This window comes from Dendropsophus ebraccatus, chromosome 9 (assembly GCF_027789765.1).
Source record: "Dendropsophus ebraccatus isolate aDenEbr1 chromosome 9, aDenEbr1.pat, whole genome shotgun sequence".
NCBI classification, from domain to species: Eukaryota; Metazoa; Chordata; class Amphibia; order Anura; family Hylidae; genus Dendropsophus; species Dendropsophus ebraccatus.
In genome coordinates, this window is record NC_091462.1 from 2,070,402 (window position 1) to 2,095,579 (window position 25,178).

The 25,178-nt window shown below is 47.0% G+C and overlaps 1 protein-coding gene across 4 annotated transcripts in view; it reads left to right on the top strand.

Moving 5' to 3' along the window:
- The window catches only part of LOC138800552 (C-X-C chemokine receptor type 2-like), a 65,002-nt gene that overhangs the window by 33,983 nt on the left and 5,841 nt on the right, over positions 1 to 25,178 (top strand). The window contains exon 1 of one of the 4 annotated variants that reach the window (XM_069982311.1): positions 6,326 to 6,409. The exons of 2 other annotated variants lie outside the window; for them this stretch is intronic. The gene's annotated coding sequence lies outside the window, so the exon portion shown is untranslated. Of the gene's footprint in view, positions 1 to 6,325; positions 6,410 to 25,178 lie in introns of those variants that run through there. One more of the 4 variants, XM_069982312.1, reaches the window with a different exon arrangement.

Genomic DNA, 25,178 nt, shown 5'->3' on the forward strand with positions numbered 1-25,178 from the left:
TACACTATACTCTCCACATAGGGTCCGGCGGTTCACACTATACTCTCCTCACAGGGTCCGGAGGGGTCACACTATACTCTCCTCACAGGGTCCGGAGGGGTCACACTATACTCTCCTCACAGGGTCCGGAGGGGTCACACTATACTCTCCTCACAGGGTCCGGGGGGGGTCACACTATACTCTCCTCACAGGGTCCAAGGGGGGGGGGGGGGGTCACACTATACTCTCCTCAAGGGTCCGGGGGGTTCACACTATACTCTCCTCACAGGGTCCGGGGGGGTCACACTATACTCTCCTCACAGGGTCCGGAGGGGTCACACTATACTCTCCTCATAGGGTCCGGGGGGCTCACACTATACTCTCCTCACAGGGTCCGGAGGGGTCACACTATACTCTCCTCACAGGGTCCGGAGGGGTCACACTATACTCTCCTCACAGGGTCACAGGGGGGGGGGGGGGGGTCACACTATACTCTCCTCACCGGGTCCGGGGGGTCACACTATACTCTCCTCAACAGGGTCCGGGGGGTCTCACTATACTCTCCTCACAGGGTCAGGGGGGTCACAACTATACTCTCCTCACAGGGTCCGGGGTGGTCACACTATACTCTCCTCACAGGGTCCGGGGGGTCACACTATACTCTCCTCACAGGGTCCGGGGGGGTCACACTATACTCTCCTCATAGGGTCCGGGGGGGGGGATGTCACACTATACTCTCCTCACAGGGTCCGGGGGGGCTCACACTATACTCTCCTCACAGGGTCCGGGGGGGGCTCACACTATACTCTCCTCACAGGGTCCGGGGGGGTCACACTATACTTCTCCTCACAGGGTCCAAGGGGGGGGGCGGTCACACTATTACTCTCCTCACAGGGTCCGGAGGGGTCACATTATACTCTCCTCACAGGGTCCGGGGGGTCACACTATACTTTCCTCATAGGGTCCGGGGGGTCACACTATACTCTCCTCAACAGGGTCCGGGGGATCACACTATACTCTCCTCACAGGGTCCGGGGGATCACACTATACTCTCCTCACAGGGTTTTGGGGGGTCACACTATACTCTCCTCACAGGGTCCGGGGGGTCACACTATATTCTCCTCACAGGGTCCGGGGGGGTCACCACTATACTCTCCTCACAGGGTCCGGGGGGTCACACTATACTCTCCTCACAGGGTCCGGGGGGGGGGGGGGGTCACACTATACTCTCCTCACAGGGTCCGGGGGGGTCACACTATACTCTCCTCACAGGGTCCAGGGGGGGGGGGGGGGTCACACTATACTCTCCTCACAGGGTCCGGGGGGTCACACTATACTCTCCTCATAGGGTCCGGGGGGTCACACTATACTCTCCTCAGAGGGTCCGGGGGGGGGGGAAGGGGGGTGTCACTATACTCTCCTCACAGGGTCCGGGGGGGGGGGGGGGTCACACTATACTCTCCTCACAGGGTCCAAGGGGGGGGGGGGTCACACTATACTCTCCTCACAGGGTCCGGGGGGGTCACATTATACTCTCCTCACAGGGTCCGGGGGGTGTCACACTATACTTTCCTCATAGGGTCCGGGGGGTCACACTATACTCTCCTCACAGGGTCCGGGGGATCACACTATACTCTCCTCACAGGGTCCGGGGGATCACACTATACTCTCCTCACAGGGTTTGGGGGGTCACACTATACTCTCCTCACAGGGTCGGGGGGGTCACACTATATTCTCCTCACAGGGTCCGGGGGGGTCACTACTATACTCTCCTCACAGGGTCCGGGGGGGTCACACTCATACTCTCCTCACAGGGTCCGGGGGGGGGGGGGGGGTCACACTCTACTCTCCTCACAGGGTCCGGGGGGTCACACTATACTCTCCTCACAGGGTCCAGGGGGGGGGGTCACACTATACTCTCCTCACAGGGTCCGGGGGGTCACACTATACTCTCCTTATAGGGTCCGGGGGGTCACACTATACTCTCCTCATAGGGTCCGGGGGGGGGGGGAAGGGGGGTGTCACACTATACTCTCCTCACAGGGTCCGGGGGGGGGGGGGGTCACACTATACTCTCCTCACAGGGTCCGGGGGGTCACACTATATTCTCCTCACAGGGTCCGGGGGATCACACTATACTCTCCTCACAGGGTTTGGGGGGTCACACTATACTCTCCTCACAGGGTCCGGGGGGTCACACTATATTCTCCTCACAGGGTCCGGGGGGGTCACACTATACTCTCCTCACAGGGTCCGGGGGGGTCACACTATACTCTCCTCACAGGGTCCGGGGGGGGGGGGGGGGTCACACTATACTCTCCTCACAGGGTCCGGGGGGTCACACTATACTCTCCTCACAGGGTCCAGGGGGGGGGGGGTCACACTATACTCTCCTCACAGGGTCCGGGGGGTCACACTATACTCTCCTCATAGGGTCCGGGGGGTCACACTATACTCTCCTCATAGGGTCCGGGGGGGGGGGAAGGGGGGTGTCACACTATACTCTCCTCACAGGGTCCGGGGGGGGGGGGGGGGTCACACTATACTCTCCTCACAGGGTCCGGGGGGGCTCACACTATACTCTCCTCACAGGGTCCGGGGGGGTCACATTATACTCTCCTCACAGGGTCCGGGGGGTCACACTATACTTTCCTCATAGGGTCCGGGGGGGTCACACTATACTCTCCTCACAGGGTCCGGGGGATCACACTATACTCTCCTCACAGGGTCCGGGGGATCACACTATACTCTCCTCACAGGGTTTGGGGGGTCACACTATACTCTCCTCACAGGGTCCGGGGGGGTCACACTATATTCTCCTCACAGGGTCCGGGGGGGTCACACTATACTCTCCTCACAGGGTCCGGGGGGTCACACTATACTCTCCTCACAGGGTCCGGGGGGGGGGGGGGGGGTCACACTATACTCTCCTCACAGGGTCCGGGGGGTCACACTATACTCTCCTCACAGGGTCCAGGGGGGGGGGGTCACACTATACTCTCCTCACAGGGTCCGGGGGGTTCACACTATACTCTCCTCATAGGGTCCGGGGGGTCACACTATACTCTCCTCATAGGGTCCGGGGGGGGGGGGAAGGGGGGTGTCACACTATACTCTCCTCACAGGGTCCGGGGGGGGGGGGGGGGGGGTCACACTATACTCTCCTCACAGGGTCCGGGGGGTCACACTATATTCTCCTCACAGGATCCGGGGGGGGCGGGGGTGTCACACTATACTCTCCTCACAGGGTCCGGGGGGGGGATGTCACACTATACTCTCCTCATAGGGTCCGTGGGGGGGGGGGGGGGTCACACTATACTCTCCTCACAGGGTCCGGGGGGTCACACTATACTCTCCTCATAGGGTCCGGGGGGGGTCACACTATACTCTCCTCACAGGGTCCGGGGGGTCACACTATACTCTCCTCATAGGGTCCGGGGTGCTCACACTATACTCTCCTCACAGGGTCCGGGGGGCTCACACTATACTCTCCTCATAGGGTCCGGGGGGTGTCACACTATACTCTCCTCACAGGGTCAGGGGGGTCACACTATACTCTCCTCACAGGGTCCGGGGGGTCACACTATACTCTCCTCATAGGGTCTGGGGGGGGGGGTCACACTATACTCTCCTCACAGGGTCGGGGGGGTCACACTATACTCTCCTCACAGGGTCCGGGGGATCATACTATACTCTCCTCACAGGGTCCGGGGGGCTCACACTATACTCTCCTCACAGGGTCAGGGGGTCTCACACTATACTCTCCTCATAGGGTCAGGGGGTCTCACACTATACTCTCCTCATAGGGTCAGGGGGTCTCACACTATACTCTCCTCATAGGGTCAGGGGGTCTCACACTATACTCTCCTCATAGGGTCCGGGGGGGGTCACACTATACTCTCCTCACAGGGTCCGGGGGATCACACTATACTCTCCTCACAGGGTCCGGGGGGTCACACTATACTCTCCTCATAGGGTCTGGGGGGGGGATCACACTATACTCTCCTCACAGGGTCCGGGGGGTCACACTATACTCTCCTCATAGGGTCCGGGGGGGGTCACACTATACTCTCCTCATAGGGTCCGGGGGGTCTCACTATACTTTCCTCACAGGGTCCGGGGGGTCTCACTATACTCTCCTCACAGGGTCCGGGGGGTCACACTATACTCTCCTCATAGGGTCATAGGGTCCGGGGGGTCACACTATACTCTCCTCACAGGGTCCGGGGGGTGTCACACTATACTCTCCTCACAGGGTCCGGGGGGGCTCACACTATACTCTCCTCACAGGGTTTGGGGGGTCACACTATACTCTCCTCACAGGGTCCGGGGGGTCACACTATACTCTCCTCACAGGGTCCGGGGGGGGTCACACCATACTCTCCTCACAGGGTCCGGGGGTCACACTATACTCTCCTCACAGGGTCCGGGGGTCACACTATACTCTCCTCACAGGGTCCGGGGGGTCACACTATACTCTCCTCACAGGGTCCGGGGGGGGGGGGTCACACTATACTCTCCTCACAGGGTCCGGGGGGCTCACACTATACTCTCCTCATAGGGTCTGGGGGGGGATCACACTATACTCTCCTCATAGAGTCCGGGGGGTCTCACACTGTACTCTCCTCACAGGGTCCGGGGGGCTCACACTATACTCTCCTCATAGGGTCCGGGGGGGGGGGGGTCACACTATACTCTCCTCACAGGGTCCGGGGGGTCTCACTATACTCTCCTCATTGGGTCCGGGGGGGTCACACTATACTCTCCTCACAGGGTCCGGGGGGGTCACACTATACTCTCCTCATAGGGTCCGGGGGGCTCACACTATACTCTCCTCACAGGGTCCGGGGGGGGTCACACTATACTCTCCTCACAGGGTCCGGGGGGTCACACTATACTCTCCTCACAGGGTCCAGGGGGGGGGGGTCACACTATACTCTCCTCACAGGGTCCGGGGGGTCACACTATACTCGCCTCACAGGGTCCGGGGGGTCTCACTATACTCTCCTCACAGGGTCCGGGGGGTCACACTATACTCTCCTCATAGGGTCCGGGGGGTCACACTATACTCTCCTCATAGGGTCCAGGGGGTCACACTATACTCTCCTCACAGGGTCCGGGGGGGGGGGGTCACACTATATTCTCCTCACAGGGTCCGGGGGGTCACACTATACTCTCCTCACAGGGTCCGGGGGGTCACACTATACTCTCCTCACAGGGTCCGGGGGGGGTCACACTATACTCTCCTCACAGGGTCCGGAGGGGTCACACTATACTCTCCTCACAGGGTCCGGGGGGGGTCACACTATACTCTCCTCACAGGGTCCGGGGGGGGGGGGTCACACTATACTCTCCTGACAGTGTCCAGGGGGTCACACTATACTCTCCTCATAGGGTCCAGGGGGTCACACTATACTCTCCTCATAGGGTCCGGGGGGTCCACACATAACTCTCCTCACAGGGTTCCGGGGGGCTCACACTATACTCTCCTCATAGGGGTCCGGGGGGGGGTCACACTATACTCTCCTCATAGGGTCCGGGGGGGTCACACTATACTCTCCTCATAGGGTCCGGGGGCTCACACTACTCTCCTCATAGGGTCCGGGGGGGTCACACTATACTCTCCCTCATAGGGTCCGGGGGCTCACACTATACTCTCCTCCTAGGTCCAGGGGGGCGGGTCACACTATACTCTCCTCACAGGGTCCGGGGGGTCACACTATACTCTCCTCACAGGGTTCCGGGGGGTCACACTATACTCTCCTCACAGGGTCCGGGGGGTCACACTATACTCTCCTCATAGGGTCCGGGGGGTCACACTATACTCTCCTCACAGGGTCCGGGGGGCTCACACTATACTCTCCTCATAGGGTCCGGGGGGGGGTCACACTATACTCTCCTCATAGGGTCCGGGGGGGTCACACTATACTCTCCTCACAGGGTCCGGGGGGTCACACTATACTCTCCTCACAGGGTCCGGGGGGTCACACTATACTCTCCTCATAGGGTCCGTGGGGGGGGGGGGGGGTCACACTATACTCTCCTCACAGGGTCCGGGGGGTCACACTATACTCTCCTCACAGGGTCCGGGGGGTCACACTATACTCTCCTCACAGGGTCCGGGGGGTCACACTATACTCTCCTCATAGGGTCCGGGGGGCTCACACACAGGATTACCCCATTACGTCACGGTTGTGGTCACCGTACTCTTCGGCCATGTTGGGCAATTTCCAGGAAATCAGTGATCTGACAGCACCTGGAGATGACGGCTGACGGGCGGTTACACAAGGTGCCCTGGACATGATAAGAGGCAGCACTTCTTAAAGGGATCCTCCAGCCTAGAGGACCAGGAGCAGCACTTCCTCTTCTCAGCATTTCTCCCCGCAGATCGCTGAGGATCAGCAACAGCCGGAGGTGGAGGAGCCATCAGGTGACTGAGACAGGACTGGTATATTCTATAGATTATACATGGTATACAGTACACAGTGTACGTTATATATGGTATATATATATATATATATATATATATAATACAGTGTACATTATATATGGTGTATATATTATTAAGTGTACATTATGTATGGTATATATATATATATTATACAGTGTACATTATGTATGGTATATATATTATACAGTGTACATTATGTAAGGTATATATTATACAGTGTACATTATATATGGTATATGTATTATACAGTGTACATTATATATGGTATATATCATACAGTGTACATTATATATGGTATATATTATACAGTGTACATTATATATGGTATATGTATTATACAGTGTACATTATGTAAGGTATATATATTATACAGTGTACATTATATATGGTGTATATTATACAGTGTATAATATACACCATATATAATGTACTGTATAATATACACCATATATAATGTACTGTATAATATACACCATATATAATGTAGTGTACATTATATATATATGGTGTATATTATACAGTGTACATTATATATGGCATATGTATTATACATGGTGTATGTTATATATGGTGTATATAATACAGTGTACATTATATATGGTATATGTATTATACATGGTGTATGTTATATATGGTGTATATAATACAGTGTACATGTATGGTATATTTTATATCATGTACATTATATATGGTATATATTATACAGTGTACATTGTATATGGTATATGTATTATACATTGTACATTATATATGGTATATATATCATACAGTGTACATTATATATGGTGTATATTATACAGTGTACATTATATATGGTGTATATTATACAGTGTACATTATATATGGTATATATCATACAGTGTACATTATATATGGTATATATCATACAGTGTACATTATATATGGTGTATATTATACAGTGTACATTATATATGCTATATATTATACAGTGTATATTATATATGTATATATATTATACAGTGTACATTATATATGGTATATATATATATATATATATATATATATATATATATATATATTATACAGTGTACATTATATATGGTATATTATAAAGTGTACATTATACATGGTATATATTATACAGTGTACATTATATATGGTATATATATTATAAAGTGTACATTATACATTATATATATATATATATATATATATATATATTATACAGTGTACATTATATATGGTATATATATTATAAAGTGTACATTATATATATATATATATATATATATATATATATATATATATATATATGTATATATATTATACAGTGTAGATTGTGTGGTATATATTATACATGATATATATTTTATACAGTGTACATTAGATATGCTACTAGAAAATGTACCCGGCGATGCCCGGGTATAAAGTGTCAGTGTGTTAATTAGATTTGTTCTAAGGTGCCCAGGAGGCCAAGCTAAAGGTATTGTTTCATCTGAGTTAATCAGTGGAATTAGTGTATACCTGTAGTGTATAGTTGGAGGGGTTCTGTATACCCACAATGTATAGTTTGTAGGGGTCTCGCATATCTGTAGTGCATAGTTGGGGCAGGGCTCCAGACTAAAAAATTTACCTAGGAGCCATTGGCTCCTAACCTGAAAAATTTAGGCGCCAAATAGAATATTTGGTTGCCAACATTTTAAACCATGTAAAATTAATGTTATGTTACATGGGACTTACTGTGTGCAGAGGCCACGGCAGCCTCCTCCTCCTCCTCCTCCTTTAGATTCTTTCTTTTCTTAGTTTGAAAACGTTCAACATGGAAACTTGCAACCTGACAACCATATACAGTCTGACAACCATATCCAGTCTGACTCAGTACTTCAGCCTCACTTGGCTAGCCTTTTAATGAGGCTTACTCTTCTGAACTTGAACTTAAAGGGAACCTGTCGACCCCCGTGCCGGGGTGACAGGCTCCCAACCCCCCGTTAGAGACCCCTATACTCACCTCATCTTCACCCCGCTTCTGAAGATGGCCGGGTCACGGAGATCTCAGCCGCTGCAGCCCGGCGTGCGCTGAGAGATGAGTCCAACGCTCATAGAGAATGACGGGAGAGTCCAGCGCTCCGTCATTCTCTATGAGTGTTGGACTCATCTCTCTGTGTGCGCGCCGGGCTGCAGCGGCTGAGATCTCCGTGACCTGACCACCTCCAGAAGCGGGACCCGGCGCGATGAGGTGAGTATAGGGGGTTCTAACGGGGGTTGGGAGCCTGTCACCCTGGCACGGGGGTCAACAGGTTCCCTTTAAAAGCTTGCAACAGTCTATACATACTGAGCTAGACTTATGACTGCAGCCATAGTGACCCCCCCACAAGATGTGTATATAGATAGATATATCTCTCACCTAGTGACTAATGCAAGTGACCCCCTACAATACAGACACCTGAGGGGCCCTGATAATAATTAATTGTGCATATATCTATCTCCCAGTGTCTGCAGCCAGTTTGCCCTTACACTATAGATTACCCCTCCCCTTATAGATGACCCCTCTCTACCCCCATTATAGATGCCCCCCTCTCCCCCCCATTATAGTTGCCCCCTCCTCCCCCCCATTATAGATGCCCACTCTTCTCCCCCCCTTATAGATACCCCCTCCCCTTATAGATGACCCTCTCTACCCACATTATAGATGCCCCCTCCTCCCCCCTCCATTATAGATGCCCCTCCTCCCCCCCATTATAGATGCCCCTCCTCCCCCCCCATTATAGATGCCCCCTATCTTCTCCCCCCCTTATATAGATACCCCCTCCCCTTATAGATGCCCCCTCTCCTCCCCCATTATAGATGCCCCCTCTCTCCCCCCCTTATAGATACCCCCTCCCCTTATAGATGCCCCCCTCCCCCCCCCATTATAGATGCCCCCTCTTCTCCCCCCCCTCCCCCCTCATAGATGCCCCCTCTCCTTATAGATGCCCCCTCTCCCCCCCATTATAGATGCCCCCTCTCCCCCCCCATTATAGATGCCCCCTCTTCTCCCCCCCTTATAGATACCCCCTCCCCTTATAGATGCCCCCTCTCCCCCCCCCATTATAGATGCCCCCTCTTCTCCCCCCTTATAGATACCCCCTCCCCTTATAGATGCCCCCCTCTCCCCTCCATTATAGATGCCCCCTCTTCTCCCCCCCTTATAGATACCCCCTCCCCTTATAGATGCCCCCTCTCCCCCCCCCCATTATAGATGCCCCCCTCTCCCCCCCATTATAGATGCCCCCTCTTCTCCCCCCCTTATAGATACCCCCTCCCCTTATAGATGGCCCCCTCTCCCCCCCTTGAAGATGGCCCCCCCCCCTTTCCTCTATGCTAAGCAATATTTAAAAAAAACAAACACACAAACTCACCTGACAACCCGCTCCCCCGGCGATCCTCTTCTTCGGACGCTGTCCCCGGCTGATGCGCGGCTGCCGGGGGTGTCCCGTCCTATCCCCGGCAGCGCGGCGCATCAGTGAGCTCCCTGTACGCCGGGGCTGTGACTTCTGACACAGGAAGCGTCTCTGACGTGCGCTTCCAGTGCCGGAAGTCAGGGCCCCAGGCAGCTCACTGATGCGCCGCGCTGCCGGGGATAGGACGGGACACCCCCGGCAGCCGCGCATCAGCCGCGCATCTTAAAGAGACAGCGCGCTGCCGCCGGGGCCAGTCGCAAATGGCGCCCAGATTAATAAATCTGGGCGCCATTTGCAAAACGTCAGTCGCATTGGCGACCATTTTGGTCGCCATCTGGAGCCCTGTGGGGGGGCTGTATACCTATAGTGTGTAGTTGGGGGGTCCTGTATACCTGTAGTGTGTAGTTGGGGGGGCTGTATACCTGCAGTGTTCAGTTGGTAAAGGTCCTGTATACCTGTACTGTATAATTCGGTGGTCCTGTATACCTGTAGTATATAGTTGGTGCTGTATACCTGTAATGTATAGTTGGTGGAGGTCTTGTATACCTGTAGTTTATAGTTTGAGGGTCCTGGATACCTGTAGTGTATAAAATTGGTGGAGGTCTTGTATACCTGTAGTATATAGTTCGGGGTGCCTGTATACCTGTAGTGCATAGTTTGAGGGTCCTGTATAACTGTAGTATAGAGTTGGTGGAGGTCCTTTATACCTGTAGTGTATAGTTTGGGGTCCTATATACCTGTAGTATATAGTTGGTGGAGTTCCTGTATGCCTGTAGTATATAGCTTTGGGGTCCTGTATACCTGTAGTATAGAGTTGGTGAAGGTGCTGTATACCTGTAGTATAGAGTTGGTGTAGGTCCTGTATACCTGTAGTGTATAGTTTTGAGGTCCTGTATACCTGTAGTATATAGTTGGTGGAGTTCCTGTATACCTGTAGTGTATAGTTTGGGGTCCTGTATACCTGTAGTGTAAAGTTTGGGGTCCTGTATACCTGTAGTATATAGTTGGTGTAGGTCCTGTATACCTGTAGTGTATAGTTTTGAGGTCCTGTATACCTGTAGTATATAGTTGGTGGAGGTCCCGTGCACCTGTAGTGTATAGTTTTGGGGTCCTGTATACCTGTAGTGTCCTGTATACCTGCAGGGTCTTATTTACCATTAGGCACCCATGGTCTGGTGCGTAGGGTAGCACCTTGCAGAGGGGCAGTACCCTCCCGTTCAGACTTGCCAGAAAATCTGGTGTCTTTTCGAGGGGGGTATGGCGGTATTGGTCATGTCTGGTATGGTGGTGTTATCCAGTCACAGTATGGCAGTATTGGTCAGGTCTGGTATGGCAGTGTTATCCAGTCACAGTATGGCGGTATTGGTCAGGTGTGGTATGACAGTGTTATCCAGTCACAGTATGGCGGTATTGGTCATGTCTGGTATGGCAGTGTTATCCAATCACAGTATGGCAGTATTGGTCAGGTCTGGTATGGCAGTGACATCCAGTCACAGTATGGCGGTATTGGTCAGGTGTGGTATGGCAGTGTTATCCAGTTACAGTATGGCGGTATTGGTCAGGTGTGGTATGAAAGTGTTATCCAGTCACAGTATGGCAGTATTGGTCAGGTCTAGTATAGCAGTTTTTTCCAGTCACAGTATGGTAGTATTGGTCAGGTGTGTTATGACAGGGTTACCCAGTCACAGTATGGTAGTGTTGGTCAGGTCTGGTGTGGCAGTGTTATCCAGTCACAGTATGGCAGTATTGGTCAGGTCTGATATGATGGTGTTATCCAGTCACAGTATGGCGGTATTGGTCAGGTCTGGTATGGCAGTGTTATTTAGTCACAGTGTGTCGGTATCGGTCATGTCTGGTATGGCGGTGTTATCCAGTCACAGTATGGCGGTATTGGTCAGGTCTGGTGTGGCGGTGTTCTCCAGTCACAGTATGGCGGTATTGGTCAGGTCTGGTGTGTCGGTGTTCTCCAGTTACAGTATGGCGGTATTGGTCAGGTCTGGTATGGCGGTGTTATCTAGTCACAGTATGGCGGTATTGGTAAGGTCTGGTGTGGCAGTGTTACCCAGTCACAGTTTGGTATACCTGTAGTGCCCTGTATATACATGTACTGTATAGATGGAGTAGGGGGTCCTGTATATACATGCAGTGGCGGTCTTTGGCACCAAGCACCCCAAGCGATCGCTTGGGGCCCCCAACATCCAGGGGGGCCCCCACGCCCCGCTGTTGTGCTCAAGACCGCTGGACAGGGCCACTGCCCCGCTCTCTGCTGCCATCTGAACTGTAACTATGAGCACTGATAATGAGCGCTCATAGTTACATGCAGCAGCACTGACAGGGCGGGAGTCATTGGCTCCCTTCCTGTTAGTCACTCGTGTGGCCGCAGGAAGGGTTTTCCCTGCGGTCACAAGTGGCAGGTTTGTCATTGTGGTGCCGGCGCTCCAGTGACATCACTGGAGCATCGGCGCCAGAACAAGGGGAGCGCGGCCTCTTGTGATCGCAGGGTAAAACCCTTCCTGCAGCCACAAGAGTGAAGAGAAGAGGAGACGCCCGGACCCAGGTGAGTATAAGTGTTTGTTTTATTGTGTTATATACTATATGGGAGGGGGAGCACACAGGGGTCTGTTTAACTGGGGGAGCGCACATCAGGGGTCTATTTAAATGGGGGGAGCACACAGGGGGGCTATATGACAGGGGGAGCACACAAGGGGGCTATAGACTACAGGTGCTTCACAGAGCGGTCTCTATACTACTGGGGGCAGCTTACAGGGGGTCTATATACTACTTGGGGCAGCAGAATGGGGTCTATATACAACTTGGATATAGACATCCTGTGTGCTCTTCAAGTGGGGGAGCACACAGGGGGGCTATATACTACTGGGGGAGCACACAGGGGTCTATATACTACTGGTGGGGCACTCAGGGGGTCTATTTACTACTGTGGGAACATACAGGGGGTCTATATACTACTTGCGAGGCACACAGGTGGTCTATATATAACTGGGGGAGCACACAGGGGTCTGTATACTACTGGGGCAGCACACAAGGGGTCTATATAATACTGGTGGGGCACACAGGGGGTCTATATACTACTGGAGGAGCACACAGGGGTCTATATCCAAGTGGGGGAGCACACAGGAGGTCTATATCCAAGTGGGGGAGCACACAGGGGGCTAAATACCCCTGAGGGAGCACACAGGGGGCCTATATACTTGTGGGGAAGCACACAGGGGGCTAAATACCCCTGAGGGAGCACACAGGGGGCCTATATACTTGTGGGGGAGCACACAGGGGGTATATACACAACTGGGGGCAGCACACAGGTGGTCTATATACAACTGGGGCAGCACACAGGGGGTCTATATACTTCTGGGGGTGCACATGGGGGGCTATATATAACTGGGGGAACACACAGGGGTCTATATACTACTGGGGGAAGCAAACAAGGGGTATATACTATTGGGGGCAGCACACAAGGAGTATATATTATTGGCGGTAGTGCACAAGGGGTATATACTACTGGGGGCAACACACAGCAGTCTATTGTTTTGGAACGCGTGTCGAGGGGGGGGGGGGCCCAGAAATAACTTCGCTTGGGGCCCCAGAAATGCTAAGACCGCCCCTGTATACATGTACTGTATAGATGGAGTAGGGGGTCCTGTATATACATGTACTGTATAGATGGAGTAGGGGGTCCTGTATACATGTACTGTATGGATGGAGTAGGGGGTCCTGTATATACATGTACTGTATAGATGGAGTAGGGGGTCCTGTATATACATGTACTGTATAGATGGAGTAGGGGGTCCTGTATATACATGTACTGTATAGATGGAGTAGGGGGTCCTGTATACATGTACTGTATAGATGGAGTAGGGGGTCCTGTATATACATGTACTGTATAGATGGAGTAGGGGGCCCTGTATATACATGTACTGTATAGATGGAGTAGGGGGCCCTGTATATACATGTACTGTATGGATGGAGTAGGGGGTTCTGTATATACATGTACTGTATAGATGGAGTAGGGGGTCCTGTATATACATGTACTGTATAGATGGAGTAGGGGGTCCTGTATATACATGTACTGTATAGATGGAGTAGGGGGTCCTGTATATACATGTACTGTATAGATGGAGTAGGGGGTCCTGTATATACATGTACTGTATAGATGGAGTAGGGGGTCCTGTATATACATGTACTGTATAGATGGAGTAGGGGGTCCTGTATATACATGTACTGTATAGATGGAGTAGGGGGCCCTGTAGATACATGTACTGTATAGATGGAGTAGGGGGTCCTGTATATACATGTACTGTATAGATGGAGTAGGGGGTCCTGTATACATGTACTGTATAGTTGGAGTAGCGGGTCCTGTATATACATGTACTGTATAGATGGAGTAGGGGGTCCTGTATATACATGTACTGTATAGATGGAGTAGGGGGTCCTGTATATACATGTACTGTATAGATGGAGTAGGGGGTCCTGTATATACATGTACTGTATAGATGGAGTAGGGGGTCCTGTATACATGTACTGTATAGATGGAGTAGGGGGTCCTGTATACATGTACTGTATAGATGGAGTAGGGGGCCCTGTATACATGTACTGTATAGATGGAGTAGGGGGTCCTGTATACATGTACTGTATAGATGGAGTAGGGGGCCCAGTATACCTGTACTGTATAGATGGAGTAATGGGTCCTGTATATACATGTACTATATAGATGGAGTAGGGGGTCCTGTATACATGTACTGTGTAGATGGAGTAGGGGGCCCTGTATATACATGTACTGTATAGATGGAGTAGGGGGTCCTGTATATACATGTACTGTATAGATGGAGTAGGGGGTCCTGTATACATGTACTGTATAGATGGAGTAGGGGGTCCTGTATATACATGTACTGTATAGATGGAGTAGGGGGTCCTATATACATGTACAGTATAGATGGAGTAGGGGGTCCTGTATATACATGTACTGTATAGATGGAGTAGGGGGCCCTGTATATACATGTACTGTATAGATGGAGTAGGGGGTCCTGTATACATGTACTGTATGGAGGGAGTAGGGGGTCCTGTATATACATGTACTGTATAGATGGAGTAGGGGGTCCTGTATATACATGTACTGTATAGATGGAGTAGGGGGTCCTGTATATACATGTACTGTATAGATGGAGTAGGGGTCCTGTATATACATATACTGTATAGATGGAGTAGGGGGTCCTGTATATACATGTACTGTATAGATGGAGTAGGGGGTCCTGTATATATATGTACTGTATAGATGGAGTAGGGGGTCCTGTATATACATGTACTGTATAGATGGAGTAGGGGGTCCTGTATATACATGTACTGTATAGATGGAGTAGGGGGTCCTGTATATACATGTACTGTATAGATGGAGTAGGGGGCCCTGTATATACATGTACTGTATAGATGGAGTAGGGGACCCTGTATATACATGTACTGTATAGATGGAGTAGGGGGTCCTGTATATATATGTACTGTATAGATGGAGTAGGGGGTCCTGTATATACATGTACTGTATAGATGGAGTAGGGTGTCCTGTATATACATGTACTGTATAGATGGAGTAGGGGGTCCTGTATATACATGTACTGTATAGATGGAGTAGGGGGTCCTGTATATATATGTACTGTATAGATGGAGTAGGGGGTCCTGTATATACATGTACTGTATAGATGGAGTAGGGGGTCCTGTATATACATGTACTGTATAGATGGAGTAGGGGGTCCTGTATATACATGTACTGTATAGATGGAGTAGGGGGCCCTGTATATACATGTACTGTATAGATGGAGTAGGGGGCCCTGTATATACATGTACTGTATAGATGGAGTAGGGGGTCCTGTATATACATGTACTGTATAGATGGAGTAGGGGGTCCTGTATATACATGTACTGTATAGATGGAGTAGGGGGTCCTGTATATACATGTACTGTATAGATGGAGTAGGGGGTCCTGTATATACATGTACTGTATAGATGGAGTAGGGGGTCCTGTATACCTGTACTGTATAGATGTAGTAGGGGGTCCTGTATATACATGTACTGTATAGATGGAGTAGGGGGTCCTGTATATACATGTACTGTATAGATGGAGTAGGGGGTCCTGTATATACATGTACTGTATAGATGGAGTAGGGGGTCCTGTATACCTGTACTGTATAGATGTAGTAGGGGGTCCTGTATATACATGTACTGTATAGATGGAGTAGGGGGTCCTGTATATACATGTACTGTATAGATGGAGTAGGGGGTCCTGTATATACATGTTCTGTATAGATGGAGTAGGGGGTCCTGTATACCTGTACTGTATAGATGGAGTAGGGGGTCCTGTATATACATGTACTGTATAGATGGAGTAGGGGGTCCTGTATACATGTACTGTATAGATGGAGTAGGGGGTCCTGTATACATGTACTGTATAGATGGAGTAGGGGGTCCTGTATACATGTACTGTATAGATGGAGTAGGGGGTCCTGTATACCTGTACTGTATAGATGGAGTAGGGGGTCCTGTATGTACATGTATTGTATAGATGGAGTAGGGGGCCCTGTATATACATGTACTGTATAGATGGAGTAGGGGGTCCTGTATACCTGTACTGTATAGATGGAGTAGGGGGTCCTGTATACATGTACTGTATAGATGGAGTAGGGGGTCCTGTATACATGTACTGTATAGATGGAGTAGGGGGTCCTGTATACATGTACTGTATAGATGGAGTAGGGGGCCCTGTATACATGTACTGTATAGATGGAGTAGGGGGTTCTGTATACATGTACTGTATGGATGGAGTAGGGGTCTACCAGTTATTACTGTGGATGTTGTGAGGCAGCTTCCCTAGCAACCATTGCTCCCTGTGAAAATGAAAGCAGTAATCCTATTGGTTGCTAAGGCTCCAGCTGCCGTGTCTGCTGCAGCTAATTATATCTCCTGTGTGTGCAGTGAGGAGATTTTCCCATTCATCTCTATGGGGCGCCTCTCTTCCCCCTCCCCCTCCCCTCCTGTACATCTGGCGGGGACGGGACCTTCGCTATAACCTTCCCGGGCACCCAATGTATCTGTGGGCCAAATTTGGGGTCAAACGGTTCAGGCGTTTGGAAGTCTATTTAGGACAGACAGACAGACAGACAGAAGGACAGACAGACTTTCATTTTTATTATATAGATAAATTATACAGTGTACATTATATATGGTGTATATTATACAGTGTACATTATATATGGTGTACATCATACAGTGTACATTATATATATGGTATATATTATACAGTGTACATTATATATGGTATATATTCTACAGTGTACATTATATATGGTATATATTATACAGTGTACATTATATATGGTATATCATACAGTGTACATTATATATGGTATTACAGTGTACATTATATATGGTGTATATTATACAGTGTACATTATATATGGTATATATATTTTACAGTGTACATTATATATGGTATATATCATACAGTGTACATTATATATGGTGTATAATATACAGTGTACATTATATATGGTGTATATCATACAGTGTACATTATATATGGTATATATCATACAGTGTACATTATATATGGTATATATCATACAGTGTACATTATATATGTATATATATTATACAGTGTGCATTATATATGGTATTACAGTGTACATTATATATGGTGTATATCATACAGTGTACATTATATATGGTGTATAATATACAGTGTACATTATATATGGTGTATATCATACAGTGTACATTATATATGGTATTATACAGTGTACATTATATATGGTATATATCATACAGTGTACATTATATATGTATATATATTATACAGTGTGCATTATATATGGTATTACAGTGTACATTATATATGGTGTATATCATACAGTGTACATTATGTATGGTATATATATTATACAGTGTACATTATATATGGTATATATTATACAGTGTACATTATGTATGGTATATATATTATACAGTGTACATTATATATGGTGTATATTATACAGTGTACATTATATATGGTATATATCATACAGTGTACATTATATATGGTGTATATCATACAGTGTACATTATATATGGTATATATCATAGTGTACATTATGTATGGTATATATATATATATATATATATATATATATATATCATACAGTGTACATTATATATGGTATATATCATACAGTGTACATTATATATGGTATTATACAGTGTACATTATATATGGTGTATATTATACAGTGTACATTATATATGGTATATATCATAGTGTACATTATGTATGGTATATATATATATCATACAGTGTACATTATATATATATATATATATATATATATGGTATATATTATACAGTGTACATTATGTATGGTGTATGTATTATACAGTGTACATTATATATGGTGTATATCATAGTGTACATTATGTATGGTATATATACATCATACAGTGTACATTATATATGGTATATATATCATACAGTGTACATTATGTATGGTATATATATATCATACAGTGTACATTATATATGGTATATATATCATACAGTGTACATTATATATGGTGTATTATACAGTGTACATTATATATGGTATATATTATACAGTGTACATTATATATATATATATATGGTGTATATTATACAGTGTACATTATATATGGTGTATATTATACAGTGTACATTATATATATATATGGTATATATTATACAGTGTACATTATGTATGGTATATATATTATACAGTGTACATTATATATGGTGTATGTATTATACAGTGTACATTATATATGGTGTATATCATAGTGTACATTATGTATGGTATATATATATATCATACAGTGTACATTATATATGGTATACAGTACCATACCAGAGATTTCTCGCCGCAGTCGCTCTGGGGGTCTCTCATCATGCTTTTCTTTTACCCCTGGTGAACCCTACACTTACAGATTGGGAAGTTATTTTCAGCAGTTCCCTAATAACGTCTGTTACCGGAATGACTCCTAATAGTCAGGGGGAATCCCACAGACGTCACTTGCTGCATGCTGGGAGTTGTAGTTATGCAGTTGTGGTGCACTGCTGTGAGGCTTGACCGGTCACTTGCTAGATAGTAACGTGGGATGCCACTACTGTAATGGTTGGTCGGAATACAGCTCAACCATAAAGTAGATTGTCGTGACGCCAGTGCCAGGTGGGCACACAGGTATGGGGGCACACCTGCTTTTAGTTTAGGGTGGCTGGCTATTCCCTTTCCCCTGTGGTCGGTGACCTGCCAGGCTGTGAGGGGTTCCCTTGGGTCCTTTTCACGGTGGTCCGGAGTGGAGTTGTGACCCTCCCGGAATATTGGTACCGCCACCCACAGTAAGGGGAGATGACCCAAGGATGGAACAGTGGCGGTGTAGGTGCCGGAACAATAATCACTCAATAATCATTCAATTCTGTGAGAATACTTTATACAACAGCTGATAGCGGACTGTAGACGTGACAGAACAGAATCTGCCCTAGGAGCCATTGGTGTAGAAGAGCTGAGCTGACTTAGTTGCTTGCTGAGAAGTAGAGTGAGCTGAGAACAGTAAAGGGGAGTTTGTGCTGAGAGTTCAGAGTAGTGGAGAGGAGTTTGTTCCGAGAGTCCCAACCCAGGGTACAAGTGTGCTTTGCCGGAACTTTAGAAGAAGAAAAAGAAGTAGAATACTGATAGATACTTGAGAGTAGAAGTATACTTGTGTTCTCGTTTCGACCTTTGTTATCGTGATACCACCTGTTGCCCTACAATGTTCGATAACCCGTCCTATTAGGGTGACACAAGCACCAGACCTTGTTACCTGTGTTGAGCAAGGTGGCCAGATTTACCTGTTAACACCTGCGCTGCGAGATAGAATACATAGGCTTCTCGCAATTTTGCTCTATCCAGATCAGTTCCTTTTGTTATCAGGATACTGTCCTTTCCTTTTAGAAGTGTTCATGGCGTGGGTTGGGGTGATCTCTGACTTGGCCTCTCCTAAGTAGCTTAGCACTGCATACTAGGAATAGGTGTAGCTTTTAAAGAAAATGTCTCATTGTCTCCCATGTGCATCTGTCCACTACCACACAATAGACTAGACTACACTGGACTGACTGGAGGGGGGACCTGGCAAAACCAGGACCCAGCTGGACTACAGCAGGGACCATATTGTCTTGCGTCCTCTCTCCACCAAGACTTGGGTAACACTAACTAAGTGTGGGTGTGTACTTCCTCTCCCCTTGTGACAACTTACTACAGGAGATGTAATGTCCCCTGTGAGTGGAAGAAAAGAAAGTGTAAAGAGAAAAGGAGCACAGAGATAGTTGAAGAGAAGAGAGCTCTCATTGGTGCTCGGATCATAAACAATAACCCCTTGTTCAGTACAGCTGTGCAATATACAAGTGCTTATACAGATAACAGCGACATCTTGTGGTGAAACTTAGGTACTACTTTATTACCACGTTTACATGAAGTACAGGCTTTTGCAAGGGGTGTAAAAACTAATAACACCCATAGTGTGACACCACATATGTAGCTGTCATGGATGTATAGGCTGCACATCGCACCCATGGTTGATACGAAAGCTTGTTCAGTTACATTAAAAACCAACATCAGGTATTTGGTCCTGTGACAGTGGGGTTGCAGGGCCATTCTATGCCCCCCTTCCTTGCTTGCGCTCGCTTTGCAGGGTTGGCGTTCGCTGACCGGCACAGTGTTGTTTAGCATAAGGTACATGAGGCAATGTGGTTTCATCAAATTATATTCTAACCTCTGATGTTTGTTTTTAATGTAGCTGAACAAGCTTTCATGTCAACCATGGGTGCGATGTGCAGTTATTTCTGTCCTCCAGGCTTGTGCATTATATGTATAACTACTATAATACTGCCCCCTATATACAGGAATATAACTACTATAATACTGCTCCTATATACAGGAATATAACTACTATAATACTGCCCCCTATATACAGGAATATACTAATATAATACTGCTCCTATATACAGGGATATAACTACTATAATACTGCTCCTATATACAGGAATATAACTACTATAATACTGCCCCCTATATACAGGAATATACTAATATAATACTGCTCCTATATACAGGGATATAACTACTATAATACTGCTCCTATATACAGGAATATAACTACTATAATACTGCTCCTATATACAGGGATATAACTACTATAATACTGCCCCCTATATACAGGAATATACTAATATAATACTGCTCCTATATACAGGAATATAACTACTATAATACTGCTCCTATATACAGGAATATAACTACTATAATACTGCCCCCTATATACAGGAATATACTACTATAATACTGCTCCTATATACAGGGATATACTACTATAATACTGCTCCTATATACAGTAATATAACTACTATAATACTGCCCCTATATACAGGAATATAACTACTATAATACTGCTCCTATATACAGGGATATAACTACTATAATACCGCCCCCTATATACTGTGATATAACTACTATAATACTGCTCCTATATACAGGAATATACTACTATAATACTGCTCCTATATACAGGAATATAACTACTATAATACGTCTCCTATATACAGGAATATAACTACTATAATACTGCTCCTATATACAGGAATATAACTACTATAATACTGCCCCTATATACAGGAATATACTACTATAATACTGCTCCTATATACAGGGATATAACTACTATAATACTGCTCCTATATACAGGAATATACTACTATAATACTGCCCCCTATATACAGGAATATAACTACTATAATACTGCCCCCTATATACAGGGATATAACTACTATAATACTGCTCCTATATACAGGGATATAACTACTATAATACTGCTCCTATATACAGGGATATAACTACTATAATACTGCTCCTATATACACTAATATAACTACTATAATACTGCTCCTATATACAAGAATATAACTACTATAATACTGCTCCTATATACAGGGATATAACTACTATAATACTGCTCCTATATACAGGAATATAACTACTATAATACTGCTCCTATATACAGGGATATAACTACTATAATACTGCCCCCTATATACAGGAATATAACTGCTATAATACTGCTCCTATATACAGGAATATACTACAATAATACTGCTCCTATATACAGGGATATACTACTATAATACTGCTCCTATATACAGGGATATACTACTATAATACTGCTCCTATATACAGGGATATAACTACTATAATACTGCTCCTATATACAGGAATATAACTACTATAATACTGCTCCTATATACAGGGATATAACTACTATAATACTGCCCCCTATATACAGGAATATAACTGCTATAATACTGCCCCCTATATACAGGGATATAACTACTATAATACTGCTCCTATATACAGGAATATACTACTATACTACTGCTCCTATATACAGGAATATACTACTATAATACTGCTCCTATATACAGGGATATACTACTATAATACTGCCCCCTATATACAGGAATATAACTACTATAATACTGCTCCTATATACAGGGATATACTATTATAATACTGCTCCTATATACAGGAATATAACTACTATAATACTGCCCCTATATACAGGGATATAACTACTATAATACTGCCCCTATATACAGGAATATAACTACTATAATACTGCCCCATATATACAGGGATATAACTACTATAATACTGCTCCTATATACAGGAATATAACTACTATAATACTGCTCCTATATACAGGAATATAACTACTATAATACTGCCCCCTATATACAGGGATATACTACTATAATACTGCTCCTATATACAGGAATATAACTACTATAATACTGCTCCTATATACAGGAATATAACTACTATAATACTGCCCCCTATATACAGGGATATAACTACTATAATACTGCTCCTATATACAGGAATATACTACTATACTACGACATGGAGTGAGAGAAGCTGTTGCACGTATGGCTGACACTAATGCCTCTTGGCTACATACAGTAGAGGATTATAATAGGGGCGTTTCGGGCGGTAACCCGGGGCCCTGAGCTCCTGGGGCCCATGGCCTCCCATAAGGACCTATTCTTTCAGTGGTGTACTGTCTCCTGGCTACATTTCTGCCATGATTTTTACCTGGACAGGTAATGTATATAGTTTAGGCATGGGCTGCAAGGAGATGGGTAACGATGTCCGTGCAGCCCTTGTTAAATGATTATCAGGCCGTGTAATAGGCCCAGTTAATGAGCGCTGATCTAGCTGATTGGCGCTCATTTACACGTATTATTGGGCCCCCATCGGCCCGTGTAATACCACCCTTAGAGTGGGGGTTGGGGGGCCCAGGCTTGGTGAACAGCCCGGGGGCCTATGGTAAAGTTACTCCGCCCCCGGCTACATTTAAAACCCAAGGCCAGGATGTTGGTATATAATTGATCAAACCATATTGCCCCATGTACCAGCGTGCCGGTCTCCTAATACACGAGTACTGGCTGTCAGGGCATGCTGGGAGTTGTAGTTCACTATTCTACTGCATTGATGCTGGGGGTCTATCACCCCTGGGGCAGCTCTGTGCTTTGTATATTGGCGGGTGTGGGGGTCAGCAGTCCCCTCCCCCCAGGACATCACATGACTGACGCTCAGCACAGGGGACTCTTATAAGTGGGAGATGTCAGTGATAAACAAGCTTCGCAATAGGGAAGGAGCCTTACTCCATCTCTGCGGGGGATTACTCCACCGCACTTCTCTATTCTCTCATGACCAGGATCTGCTGTCACGGCTCATTAGTGGGGTCCGACCTCTAATATTCCCAGGCCGCGGGTCCTCTGCATAGTGTGTGCCACAGGGGTCGCTTCTTCCACAGGATCGGTTGAGGATGTGACCTGTGGTCCCACTATCACAGCCTCATACTAAACTGCGGCTTTATGACAGAGCGCCCCCACTATTATATGGACATGCCTGGTACAGCACCCCCACTATTATATGGACATGCCTGGTACAGCACCCCCACTATTATATGGACATGCCTGGTACAGCACCCCCACTATTATATGGACATGCCAGGTACAGCACCCCCACTATTATATGGACATGCCTGGTACAGCACCCCCACTATTATATGGACATGCCAGGTACAGCACCCCCACTATTATATGGACATGCCAGGTGCAGCGCCCCCCACTGTTATATGGACATGCCAGGTGCAGCGCCCCCACTATTATATGGACATGCCAGGTACAGCACCCCCACTATTATATGGACATGCCAGGTACAGCGCCCCCACTGTTATATGGACGTGCCAGGTACAGCACCCCCACTATTATATGGACATGCCAGGTGCAGCGCCCCCACTATTATATGGACATGCCAGGTACAGCACCCCCACTATTATATGGACATGCCAGGTGCAGCGCCCCCACTATTATATGGACATGCCAGGTGCAGCGCCCCCACTATTATATGGACATGCCAGTTGCAGCGCCCCCACTATTATATGGACATGCCAGGTACAGTGCCCCCACTATTATATGGACATGCCAGGTACAGTGCCCCCACTATTATATGGACATGCCAGGTACAGCACCCCCACTATTATATGGACATGCCAGGTACAGCACCCCCACTATTATATGGACATGCCAGGTGCAGCGCCCCCACTATTATATGGACATGCCAGGTGCAGCGCCCCCACTATTATATGGACATGCCAGGTGCAGCGCCCCCACTATTATATGGACATGCCAGGTACAGTGCCCCCACTATTATATGGACATGCCAGGTACAGTGCCCCCACTATTATATGGACATGCCAGGTACAGCACCCCCACTATTATATGGACATGCCAGGTACAGCACCCCCACTATTATATGGACATGCCAGGTGCAGCGCCCCCACTATTATATGTTCAGATATTAGGAAGAGCCCGGCACTCACCAAGTAGATTATGCTTCTTTATTGTAGTGTAGCAAACATATGGTACAAGGACGCATTTCGGCCAAGCATGGCCTTCATCAGCTTAGGGGTGTACACCCCTAAGCTGATGAAGGCCATGCTTGGCCGAAACACGTCCTTGTACCATATGTTTGCTATACTACAATAAAGAAGCATAATCTACTTGGTGAGTGCTGGGCTCTTCCTAATATCTGAACATTTTTCTCACCTCGAGCACCACCGCCACGGAAGTGCCGTCTTCTACATATTTCCCCACTGTTATATGGACGTGCCAGGTACAGCGCCCCCACTGTTATATGGACATGCCAGGTACAGCGCCCCCACTGTTATATGGACATGCCAGGTACAGCACCCCCACTATTATA